At 32.7% G+C, this 9,399-nt stretch overlaps 1 non-coding gene across 1 annotated transcript; it reads right to left on the bottom strand.

The window, feature by feature from the left end:
- Nucleotides 1-6,218: 6,218 nt before the first annotated feature.
- On the bottom strand, nucleotides 6,219-6,325 carry LOC143204363 (U6 spliceosomal RNA). Its single transcript, XR_013007591.1, has one exon. It is a non-coding gene; the product is annotated as a U6 spliceosomal RNA (small nuclear RNA).
- Nucleotides 6,326-9,399: the final 3,074 nt, after the last annotated feature.

The raw sequence follows: 9,399 nt of genomic DNA, 5'->3' as shown, positions 1-9,399 counted from the left end.
GATGACTCGCAACACTTTATTCTGAAACCTCTGGAGGATATCTATCTTAGAATTGCTAGTTGTAGTCCCCAGTTCAATACCATAGGTCCAAATGGGCTTAAGTATTGACTTAAACAGCAAAATCTAGATATACGCCCTATCAGCCAATATATTTGGTTTAGTTTTAGCCCAAGCTGTTTGCGTTTTGTAACTATATGTTTTTTCCACGTCAAACGTCGATCGAAATACATTCCCACATATTTAACGTTGTCTGCTTGCGGAAGTTCATGATTATTCAATTTTACTGAGGGACATGTTTTGATATGCCACGTTTTCAACCACAATTCGACTTTGTTAAGGTGAAGTTGGAGATTTCTTGTGGCTGACATTGGATCCTTGTGTGATGCTAAAATCGCTGTATCGTCAGCATAAGTTGCAACAGTAGTGTTTCTTGAGGTTGGTAGGATAGCTGTATACAATGGGCCAAGAACATTGCCCTGCGGAACACCCGAAATATTGGGTATAGGTCAGAGTATTCGTCACCCTGACAATAAAATGTCGGTCTGAATCAGCAATTGAAAGTGCGTATGGGGCAAAACCTTTTTCAGTAACCAACTTAGCGATCAAACTGATGGACATCCGACATAACTGGGATCATTTTCATTGTCAAATTTTGCACTCATATCTTATAGACCATCCCAATTATAAATAATCACAAACATACATTTACGATCATACCCCAGTAGGATTCAAACCAATAAAAAGACTATAAACTATCCCAACAATAGAAAGGTCATACTGTGGCGTTAACCACTGCACCAACCAAGCCAGCAAATAAAATTCATTAAAAAAAAAAAATATATATATATATATATATATATATATATATATATATTAAAAATATATATCCATAGGTCTATAAGTTAGTTTTAAAAGTTTTTTTTGATATCCATCTTTCAGCTAATTTACAGATTACGACTCGTTATATTCACTATCTTTATAAGAAGTGAAGCGTCGCCCAGAAAAACAACGAATCATATGTCGGAACAAATAGTAATCTGAAGCCGCAAAGCCTGAAAAATACGACGAGTGGTGCACTTCCTATTTTAATGTTTCCAAATATGTCCTCACCAGTTCTGGAATCCCTTCTTCAAATCCTTGTATTCAAATTATTTTTCGCTGTCCAGCTTTATCTTTAGTATTCAAATCATCATCTTTAGTATAGCATGCTTGCTGTAAGCTTTGCATAGTATTCTATTGCATTCAGTCACCTCTTTAATTTAGTCTGGAAAGTAAAGCTTATGAGTGAATAAAGCAAAAAGTATAGTAACTGGAAACTTTTTTCTCAGAAACCCTATTTAACCTAGATATCCTAGGGACCCCTATTTAAGTCTTAACAAAAATGATTCGCATTATCCTGATCACAAAAGAATTCATCCTCATTTGATTTACAAAATGTATTCTCAAAAATTAAACGCCTCTAAATATATTGGTTTTTTTGAGCCGCCCTGTATGTACAATAATGAACAATGCAGTGACATAAATCTTACAATTACTGTTATTATCATGTTCAAAGCATTTCATTTATTATTATCTTCAACCTATTTTTTTGAAAATGTTGATTTTTGTGTCTAAAAACATGAAACTGTACGCACTACTTTTCTTGTTTCATCAAAAGAAAAAAGTCGCTGAAAATTATCGATAAATCAAATGTGTTGAAATCCAACATTAAAGACAAATAACGTCTCGAAAACAAAAACCAGTAAGCAGAAAACTTTTCAAAAACCGGAAAGAAATTACCTATTTTTCTTCTAAAGAATAATTTAATCATCAATCTACAACTCTCCAATAGACACATAGTACAGTGGTTAAAATTTTATTACAGAATCTCAGGCTACAATAAATGTAGATATATGTTGTATATTTTATAAAAATATTTTTTAGTAAAAACCAGAATCGCGATGGAATTTAAGGGTGGCGCCGTCAAAGAGCATCCTCGGGAGGGGTTTCCATATCGAAGGAGCGCAGAAGAGATGGTGATTGCCAATTTATTTGCCCCCCTCGCTTGTAACCGTTCGGCGAATTTAATTTTTTCTCTCTGTGGCCCTACCGGAAATTTTTCCTTTTATGTATTCTCTATCGTGCTTTTTTTTCTTTTATTTACTTTGTTACTATTTTTATTGGGGAGCACTTTGAAACTTATCGATTGGAAAGATAGAAAGAATGGAATAAAATGCATTTTTGTTAATAGATATTAGCCAATCATGCGATTTTATGTGATGTCAATTTATTCAGGGTTTTCTGACATTATTAAAATTATGCTAGCTATTCGCTCTATTAATTAAAATTAATGCTGACACCGCGAGATGAGCAAAAGTCTGCTCAGCCATATTCTTAGACATATCTCAAGCTTTCAATGAAAACTGAAATGTGGGACTCATCCACAAACTTCATGATATCATCTATGCCAGATTATTAAGAGTTTAACAAGAGGAAGCCTACTTCTCAATAAAACAAGCTAAAGCAGGTGTATTACAAACAAGTGTATTGGGGTATATTATTAATTTTATCTACTTTATATAGTGATATACCATAAAGAAGAAACATCATGTGATGAATCTCGATCCTTTCAAAGGAGCACATTAAAAACAACAAAACTGAATTTTAAATACAAAAAGTGTATTGGTAAATCGAAAGAAAATCTCAGTTATTCGAGCAAAAGTCCTTAGAGATATCATAGAAACACTAAAATGTTATAAGACTGATTATTTACACCGAGGCCTTCAGGTCCCCAAGATAATTGCCAAGAGAGAAAAGGATGGACTCTCTTTGATGACCCTCGAACAGGACACAGACTCAAAAGAATCAACCATTTGACCATAGCTCTGTTAAATGTATTTAAGAGAAAAAAAGCAGTGTTAATATATAAACATAATTATTATGAGGAAAGATGGGTTTTCCTAGTTTTTAAGGTATTGTAAAAACAAATTGTAAGTTAGTTGACAAATATAAAAAATATCTATTATATATATATACATATATATATATATATATATATATATATATATATATATGTATATGTATGTATATATATATATATATACATACATATATACATATCTTATCACAGATATTTTAAAAAAATTGTACAATCATATAACTTATATAAGCAGGCATTATGCCTGAACCTTTTTAGGTTTTCTTATGCTTTTCAGTTCAGTAATTGTTTCACAGAATGCAAAAGAAACAAAATAATATAATTTCAAGGGAGAAAAAGTAGCATTAGAATCTTATAGAATCTAGGAAGGAATAAATTAGAATCTATTACTAAGGAGATGCCTTATACAGGCATTAGAAAATAGAATATTAGACGTGCTAGCCCAGGATATAAAGATAAAAAGATAATATGAAGATAAAAATATTGTTGTATACATCCCTACGTTGTCTAAGCATCACAATACAAAGGTAGCCCCGTTGCTCTTATAAAGACAAGTATACAGAAATACCAAATAATTGTCGTGATACTGTTATGAGGATTCTATGATAGATAAAAGAGTATAAAGATAAGCCATAATCATTGATACATACATATATATATATATATATATATATATATATATATATATATATATATATATATATATATATATATATATATGTATAAGAGATGGAAAGAACGGAAGTTATAGTATAAAGAGAACGTAAATTAATGACCATTCATATTTTTATTCACTGTTTGATCTTTTACAAACATTATTCTCAAATCTTATTAATATTTCATTCCCCGTAATGATTTAATGCCATACTCAAAAAAACGTTCGTACTTCATAAAAGATTAAAAATGAAACAAACACTTTGATATACGATCGCCTATTTAAAAATCGTGTTTTCGTGGATTATGCGCCAATTTTCTCGCAACGACTGTTAATCAGTTAACAAATCCAGTATGCGGTCGATAACAAAACCCCATAAAAAATCGATTAGCAATTAAAACCGCGCGAAAACATACATGGTACGAACACGGGACCGTCAAAAACAGATATCTGCAGTCATAACAGACGCACCGCGGAGAAAACTATCGATATATCGGCGAACAAAAAATATCGATACTTATTTTAGCAATATCGATTCTCAATTATTAACTCCAACCCTACATTTCCCCGCAAAATTCTGTTAATGACTGGAGGATAGAACAAAAGTTCGATACTCTCCTTCAAAACTCTAGGTTTTTGTTATCCAACTTTTTTTGCTCCAGTCCCCAAAACCCCATGGTAAAAGTTCGATACTCTCCTTCGAAAACCCTAGGTTTTTAACATCGACATTTTAATTTGCAACTATAAGTTCCATATTCTCATTTACAACTATCGATACTTGTTGATATGTTGGCGAACAAAAACTGTCGATACTTCTTCTCTCCAGTCCAGTGGGAAGTGAAGAAAGAGTTCTACCAGGGCCTTAAAACTGTTAACATTAGCAGACGCATACTGTGTATATTTTTTCTAATATGTTTTCTAAGTATATTTGTCCTTAAGGGAGAGAATCCATCGTTATAACCGTCGATACTTCTTCTCTCCAGTCCAGTGGGAAGTGAAGAAAGAGTTCTACCAGAGCCTTAACACTGTCGACATTAGCAGACGCAAACTGTGTATTTTTTTAAAAATATATTTTCCAAGTATATTTCTCCTTAAGGGAGAGAATCCACCGTTATAACTGTCGATACTTCTTCTATCCAGTCCAGGCGTAAGTAAAGAAAGAGTTCTACCAGGGCCTTAACACGTCCTTAGCAGACGCAAACTATGTATATTTTTTCTAATATGTTTTCTAAGTATATTTCTCCTTAAGTGAAAGAATGCACCGTTATGCGCTGAATGCGAATCGTCGCTGACCCTTAAATATATACTATTCAGCTTGGGATATACAATGGAACCCTGCCTTCAGTTAAAGAACCTGGATCGGCTTATGAACTTTTCAGCCGTAACCGGAATACTGCCAAATATTTAAATATAATAACCAATATTTATATTAATAGTCATATAACTGTATCTTATTTGTCCCTTATAAGTTTGTTTGTTTTGTTATATTTTTATATTGCTCTATTCTTATATTTTTACGTCTTTATACTGCTTTATTTTATACGTTTTTACCTTATTGTATTTTTGTATTTGATACGCACCTAGATCGACGCCTAACTTGGAAGAAGCACATATTCGCTAAACGGAATCAACTTGGACTTAAACTCCATCAAATTTATTGACTTATCGGGTGCAAATTCAAGTTATCATTAGATAACAAAGTGTTGCTGTATGAGTCTATACTCAAGCCTATTTGGTCATATGGAATCCAACTATGGGGAACCGCTAGTAAGTCTAATATATCCAACATTCAACAACGGTTGTAAAATAAAGTGTTGCGTGCCATTGTTGACGCTCCGTGCTATTTTTCAAATGAAGTGATACAACGCGATATTCCTCTACAACCAATAACGAGTATAATTCAACGTGTTTATGTGACGTACTTCGAAAGAGTGTCAGTGCATCTCAATATACTCGCTAATCAGCTAAATATGCGAAGTGACAGTGAAGTGCGTAGACTTAAAGGTCTACCACCATCCGATCTGATTATTTGACATTTGTAGACTTTAGAATAAGCTTTAGAATAAGACTAATTAATTAAAATAGTATATTATTATTTTATACAAGAAATCACTTAACGAAGTGATTTTTTACATGCCATGTATATATAATATAAACATAACTGGCCCTATGGGCAGATTGTGGAACTACTAACAGTAATAAAAAATGTATTTCTTTCATTTTTTATTCTCTATTTTATATTTTATGTTATATTATATATCTAATAATACAACTTTATATTTAAACTTAATATCTAATTTGGTTTACTTGATCTTTTATATTTTATATAAAATAATTATATTAGTTCACCTATACATAATAAAAGTATTGTACATTTTATATAGCTCATAAAACTGACGGGTCATTAATAAATAAATAAATCAATAAAAGGTCCATACTCTCATTTACAACTATGAAAACCTATCGATAGTTATTAGGGATGAAGGCGGGGATATAAATCAGTTCTATCCTATTTCTAATGTCGCAAAACCGATGATACGATCTTAAATGCTTATCAACTGAGTGTTTTAGGGAAAATGTGTTATGATGTAGTAGGTTTTGTTTAAACCAAAGTGAGTTAGCATAGGTTACGATTCTCTTCTGTTCAAAATTGTGGAACGCTGCACGATTTTGCGTGTCATTCTTGCGGAGATACCATGCTAATCTTCTAAATATCGTTTCAGTTTTAGTATATGTACCGCCGAAGCCAGTACAATATCGATATTTTAACTTACAACTATAAGTTCGATACTCTCTTTTAAAACTATCGATACTTTTTGAAAAAATATCGACAAATATCGATTAAGACGGATCGGCATTCCGATCGTATCAGTGGCGAATTATCCGAACAATTTTTCCCACATGGAGCATCGCCTCCATACAGAAGCCGTAAACACCGATCAAAAAATCATTATTTTCATAATAAACATATTCGGGACATAAATATGTCGGCCCGGGAGTAGGAGAAATAAATACCATCGAGGAATTATAATGGGAATAAGTTCGTTTCGGACCGGGAGGATCCCATTAATCTATCGTTGTATTCGGTAGCGCGTCAGCGTTGTATACACAGGCGCAGCGTTTAGTTTTTTAAGTGAACTCTTTATTTGTGATATCCTAAATCTAGATCTCGTAAATAAAGCGATTAATCAAAACAAACGACAGTAATAGAACGCAGAAAAAATAATAAGGACTGGCTTCGATTTAGAGATAGGGCTTCGGTTTTTTTATCGACTACAGGGGATGAACAAAATAATATGAACATCTGACATACACACAATATTTACTAAATTAATAAGGTGTTTTGAAATACCTACAATTCTTCGTGGAATAGGATCTCAATAATTTCTCACACAATGTTGTCTAATCTTTTACCAAAACATCCGCCAATTACTTCAATGATTTTGAAGACGGAAATCTACTCCTAGCAGTAGACAGCAGAGAGTAGCTCTAAAATCCCACATGGCGATTGTATTGTCCAGTGAAGAGATGGTACTCATCCTCCTAAAACCATGACTGGACCTTTCTATGCACCCGGGCGCATTATACTCTTGGAATATGGCAAATTTTGGAAGCAATATGCAAATTATAGTAAGAACTTTATCATTGAGAAGGCCAATGATGTGAATGAGAGGACTGAATATCACGTTACTGTCGCTCAAATCATAACCAAACCTCTCCCATGCTTGAATGACTCGTACGAAATCATTAAATACCATAATCCTATATAAATAATACAACTTCAGTTTCGCCATTATTGTAGCTTTAACAGTAAATAACCCTGAAGTATATTATAACTCCTGCCAATGTGTCCTCTTTATGGATTTATGTTGTTGCACCATAAAGTTATTCCCCATTAAAAATAACAATTTGGGAAATAAATTCTGGTCTTAACTTTCCAATTCAATATGAAGAAACGAAATCTCATCGAATATTCTCAAATAGCGCAAATAGTTGAGTCTGTTTTCAATAAATAAACGTGTAGTAAACTTTTTATTGTTATTATTTAATTATTAGATTGTTACTATTCGTTTCCGACTGACCAACAATTTATCTTTATGATAACGTAAACCTAGGTATATAACTAGGAGGACCCATCGGCCCTATCTCAGTCTCTCGTGAAATAATGTTTATGCATGTCACTGCTGCATTTTTTATTATATATGATTCTTTTCAGTCTGTGCCCTGCTCTGGTGTTATCCAAAAGTTGCAATATTTCAATATTCTCATGAGAATGGAGTCTTTCCTCATGTCCGCTTTCTGACTCTGGGAATCTGAAGGTCTCGATGTAGGTGGTCAGTCCTGTAGTATTTGAGGGCGCCCACAATACTTCTCAGGACTTTGTTCCGAAAAAATTGTATTTTGTTTAGGTTACTCCTTGCAGAACATCCCCATAATTGAACTCCGTATGTCCATATAGGTTTCAGTATTTGCTTATATAATTGCAATCTATTATGTAATGATAATTGTGATTTCCTTTCAATTAGCCAATACATTTTACAATATTTCAATTCCAGTTTTTTTCTATTATTCTTTATATGTTCCTTATAGCGAAGTTTTGCATCAAGTTTCATTCCGAGATATTTAGGGTTATTGCTATATGGAATGATAGTATTATTTAATGTTATTGTTGTTTGTACGGTCTGAATGTAGGTGAACACATGCACAGATTTACTTTCGTTAATTTTTATTTTAAGTTTGTGTCCAGTTATTCCTGTTAGTCCACTTGTCTGTTGTAATTTTCGTGTGTCTTCTTCACTATTGTCTCCGACAACTATAATCGAAGTATCATCAGCAAATGTAGCCATCGTAATATTCTCCATTTGTGGTATATCACAAGTGTAGTGTAGATAAAGCATTGGCCCAAGTACACTTCCTTGTAAGACACCTACTTTAGCTTCTTTAATTGTAGAATAAGCTTCTTCTTGATTAACTCTAAACATTTTGGCTGTAATGTACAATTTTAGTAGTTCGATGTGTTGTTTTGGTAACAATTTCTATAGTTTATGAACAAGGTCTTCATGCCAAACTTTATCGAAGGCTTGTACTACATCTAAGTATATAGCTGAGCATATTTTTTTTACTTTCGTAGGCTTTTTCAATAACATCTGTTATTCTGTGGACCTGCTCAACTGTTGAGTGCTTGTTAATAATTTGGTGTGTTGGTATTAGGTTTTTTCTATGATGTGTAGTAAACTGTATCAAAAAAATGCTCTGACTAGCACTTGTGTCGATGAATGACAGACAACTTGACTAACCAGGCCTACAGGGAATAACAAATTAGACGCATTCATGGGTCACCTCTAAAAAAACGTTTCCTCCATGTGGTATTTAAATGTCATCTAAAATATTTTAAAAGATCAATGATGGGCAACACCTATATTTTTTTTATTTTATCTTACATTGGATATGTTTACACAAGAAATAAGTACATACAGTATGTACCTATCAAAATAAATTTCATTTTTAAGTAGACTACTTGAGATAAAGTTAAAAACAATATTTATACACTATATAAGTCCGTGTGGTTTGGTTCGCTACAGTCTTCTGATTTCTTGCGCGTTGCCTCGTATTTTAATGATAAATAGTGGTCAAGATAAAAATTACCCCTTACAAACCAATCTATTTGTGTCTGAATCATAAATTTACTTATAATTCAATGTAACATGGTAAAATGGGTAGCCAAATTTCAACGAATGTTAAGAAAACGCGTGGAAATCAGTTTCAATGTGTCAAAAGCTTTGTTTATTTTTACTAAGGGGAAGTTAGTCTCTCGAAGATATGTATT

Source organism: Rhynchophorus ferrugineus, unplaced genomic scaffold (assembly GCF_030347505.1).
Source record: "Rhynchophorus ferrugineus isolate W39M unplaced genomic scaffold, kcgeb_rfMv2 rfM10, whole genome shotgun sequence".
In the NCBI taxonomy this organism is placed as follows: domain Eukaryota; kingdom Metazoa; phylum Arthropoda; class Insecta; order Coleoptera; family Curculionidae; genus Rhynchophorus; species Rhynchophorus ferrugineus.
This window is presented reverse-complemented; position numbering and strand designations above follow the sequence as displayed.